Below are 4,347 nucleotides of genomic sequence, written 5' to 3'. Positions count from 1 at the left end.
TCCTCACCAGGATCTGTTATCCATTTCCTTGATAGTAGTAGCCATCCTGACTGGGGTGAGGTGAAGGCTCAGGGGAGTTTGAGTCTGCTGTTTCCTGATGGCTAAGAATACTCAGTGTTCTGGGAAACACTCACCCATCATTTGTCTATCTCCCATTGACAACTATTCAGTTCCTCGGCCCATTTGCTGATCGTGTGAATTTTGGCTCCTGATTCTTAGAATTCCTCACAGATTATAGACACATCTTGGTGGATGTGTAGTTGGCAAAGGCTTCCCCCCTCTCTGGGCCATCTCTTCCCTGTGCCGCTTCCTTTGATGTGCAGAGCCTTTCAGTTTCCTAGCATCCTATTTGACAATTAGAGCTACCTCCTGAAAATCCTTGCCTGTGCCTGTACCTTGAAGTGTTTGTCGTTGTGTTTTCCTCTAGCGGCTTCAGAGTATGAAGCCTTTGATCCATCTTGAATTGAGTTCTTTACAGAGTGACTTGCCCTAGTTTGCATTCTGTGGCTGTGGTAGATACTACGACCAAAAGCAACTTGGGGAGGAAAGGATTTATTTCATCCTGTGCTCTCAGGTAACTGTCCGTCACTGAGAGAAGTCAGGGCAAGAACTCAAGAGATGAACCACAGAGGAAGGCTGCTCTGTGCCTTGTTCCAAGGCACACATTCAGTTACCTTTCCTTCCTTCCTTCCTTCCTTCCTTCCTTCCTTCCTTCCTTCCTTCCTTCCTTCCTTCCTTCCTCTTCCTTCTTTCCTTCCCTCTTTCTTTCCCTCCCTCCCTTCCTTTCTTCCTTCTTTCTTTATTTCAATGATTTTTTAAAAAATTTTGAGGTTATTATATAATTTCAACATTTCTCTTTTCCCTCTTTTCCCTCCAAACCCTCTCACATACCACTTCTACTCTCCTTCAAATTCATGGCCTCTCTCTCTCTCTCTCTCTTTATTAATTGTTATTGGACAGATGCAGACACACAGGCACACACATACATACTCACACACATGGTCTTCAGTATAGCCTTCAATATAACACATTACCACATGTATGCTTTCAGGGCTGATGGTTTGGTACTGGTTCTTAAAGGAGAATCTACAGCCACTGATTCACTAAACTGTAATCCCTAACAACAATCTATAAACATTTGTTCTTATACCCACAGGTAAGTGTAGTCTTCACCCATCAAGGAAATGTCTCTGCAACAAATGGAGACCAGGAAACTACAACCAAACAAAATGCAGAGTTGTAGAGCCCAGTCCCCGTGGCTATGTCAGCTACATGTCAGCTACCTTTCTTATGCAGTTCTGATCCACCTGCTTGAGGATGGTACCGCCCACGGTGGGCTGGGCCCTTCCATATCTATTAGTAATCAAGACACTACCACACAATAGGCCCACAATACGGCAACTTTTCAGTCAAGGTCCCTTTACTAGCTGGGTGTGGTGGCACACACCTTTAATCTCAGATTTAATACGCTTATAATCAGGAGTCAGAGGCAGGGCAATCTCTGTGAGTTAAAGGCCAGGCTGGTCTACATAGTGGGTTCCAGGACAGCCAGAGCTACACAGAGAGACTCTGCCTTAAAAACAAAAACAAAAGGTGTGTCAAGTTGACAACCAAGATTAGCCGTCATGATGAGAGACCAGCAGGGCGGGGGTGGGGGTGGGGTGGAGGACAGGGGGTGGTGGTGGAGGGCAGGTGGGGTATCTTCATCCTTCTGCCTGTGGATATCCAGTTTTTTTCAGCTCTATTTGTTGAAGAGGCAGTTTCTCTCCATTATGTATATTTGGACATCTTTGTTAAAACTCGAGTAACTGTAGCCAGGTGTCTATTTCTGGATCCCTTTTTCTACCCCATTGGTCTGCACATGTCTACTTCTCTGCTAGCACAGTACTGCCTCCTTACTGTGGGTTTGTAGTGTAGTCTGAGATCAGACCTAGGGAGTGATGGCTCTGGGATTGCTTTCTGCTTAGGATCACCTGGCTATTTGGTGTCTTCTGTGCTTCCAAAATCTGCTGTCAGTGTGAGATGTAGCTGTGGTCCCCACTCAGGACCACAGCTTCTGTGTGCTGACCCTCAGGAAGCACTTCCCAGACCTCACCTCTTCTTAATCACCACTAATTTCTCAGCTCCAGCTGACCAGCAAATCAAAGGTTTCCCTTCAGTGGTTCTGGTCTCTTGTTCATCACATCTGATTCTTCAGCCCCGGTTGACCGGAACCACAGATTCTTAATTCAAAATATCATATCAATGGCCTTGATAAAATCTTTGCTTCCCTCTGAAACTTCACAACCCAGGCTCCCATAATATGTGTCTCTCTTGAAATTCTTATATTTCAAGCTCTCACTTGAGAGCCCATTAAGCTATGAGGATGCAACGGCTTTTCCAGCCCGAAGTTCCAGAGTTCTTCCACAAGTCACCCCAAAACAACATAATCAGGTCTATCACAGCAATATTCCATGAAACTAGTGCCAATTTCTGACTTAGATATGGTGTCTATTGGTGTGATTTTTAAAAAAATGAGCAAAAGCAACTTGGAGTGGAAAGGGTTTATTTGGCTGACATATCCTGAGCCAGCCACGCACCCTGAGGGAAGCCAAAGCAGATGCTAAAGCAGAGCCTACAGAGGAATGCTGCTGCTTTGCTTCTCATAGCTTGCTCAGTCTGCACCCCAGGACCCCCTGCCCAGGAATGGCATCACCCACAGTAAACTGGACATTCCCACATCAAGAAAGTGCCTTCACAGACAGGCCAATCAGATAGATGCATTTTATCAATTGAAGTTCCCTCTTTTAAGATGACCCTGACTTGTGTCAGGATGAAAAAATCTTAACTGACACAAGTAGCAGGTGGACTCAGCCACCGAACCATCTCTTTGGCGCTAGGAAGGCTGGATCCCAGGACCACAGTGCATCTGGAGGAAACAAATGCTTGGGTGGCAACAACAATAAAAAATACAAAAGCAAGGCACTCCCGGGGAGAGAGGAGGGCTGGGCACCACAAACACCGGAAGGTGTGACTTAGGGAGAGAGGTGCACAGGGAACTGCAAGCGTGCCCTCTGTGGCAGAGGACACATCTCTCAGCTCACAACCCTAAAGGGGAAAAGCCCCTGCCCTGAGCTCAACATGCAGTCAACTTCTGGAACAATCTACCCACCACTCACGGCAATCAAGTCTGAGAAGGCCGAAGTTCCTCAGGAACATCTGAACTTCATCCTTCCAGCAGGGTGATCAGCGCTCAGGCAACTGAGGAATTAGGAAGAAATCCTCTACCCACAGGGCTCTCAATGATGTGATAGCTTCCTCTACTCACAACACTCTTGGAGACATCCCCCACCCAGAACATTAGCTGCTCCAGGGGGTAAAACCTGGGTAGTCTCCAGTGGGTAGAACATGCCCAGCCCACAGCCCTCAAAACTCAGTGTAGCCAGCAAAGACCTTTAGGATGCAGAGAAGGGAAGAGAGCTCTTGCAGACGCTGGACGGTGCCCACCAGGGCTGCCTTCCATCTTTGGACATGACAGGTCAGTTTACAACAACACATCCCTTTTCAAAATGGCACTCTACCTCTGCGCTCTAAGGTTTACATATCGGGATGTTTTGTTGTCTTTCTCCCCTTGCCTGGGCATCATGGCTGGAGCTGAGCTTGGCTTGGCTTGCTTCTCTTCACTGTGCCTCCCATCTTTTCTCTACTCACGGCTGTACTGTCAGTAGTTTTGTGGGCTTCCAAAGCCCAGGATCTATCTTCTTATTTTGACTCTTCTGCCATGTGGGTCACATGGCAGCGGCATCTAGTCTGCTGTGTTACACTGGAAGTTCAGCACCTCCTTAAACATGTATTCATTATGTCCATCCCACTAGGACACTTGGTCAACAGTTACCAAAGAAGGGGGGGTATACAGCCTCCCTCCCCCCAACCCTGTACACAGCAGGCAACAGCAGCCACTTCGCAAATGGCCAAAGCTGGAAGAGCCCGGATGCTTCTTACCGGTGGAGGCATTTCCACACAGTGACAGGAAGGGGACTCCAAAATGCCACGGAACCAAAGAAGCTATTCTATTACATAACAGTTTGCAGAAGGCAAATCTTATCTTCAATGACAGAAGGGGAAGAGCGGCTGCCCACGGACCCTAGGAGAGAGCCGATCATAGTGGCAGGCATGAGTAGCAGAACTTGCCAGCCTCTTGGTAAACAGAGAGCAGAGAGAGGATGGCACCGTGGGTGGGGGTCGGGGGGCTGTCTGTGCTGGATACCTTTTGTCAACCTGGCACCATCCAGAGTTACCTGGGAAGAGGGAACATCAGTTGAGGAACGCCTTCCTCAGGCTGGCCTGTGGGCATGGTGATGGGGACAT

The sequence above is a fragment of the Psammomys obesus genome, unplaced genomic scaffold (assembly GCF_907164565.1).
Source record: "Psammomys obesus unplaced genomic scaffold, mPsaObe1.curated_primary_1811, whole genome shotgun sequence".
NCBI lineage: Eukaryota > Metazoa > Chordata > Mammalia > Rodentia > Muridae > Psammomys > Psammomys obesus.
This window is presented reverse-complemented; position numbering follows the sequence as displayed.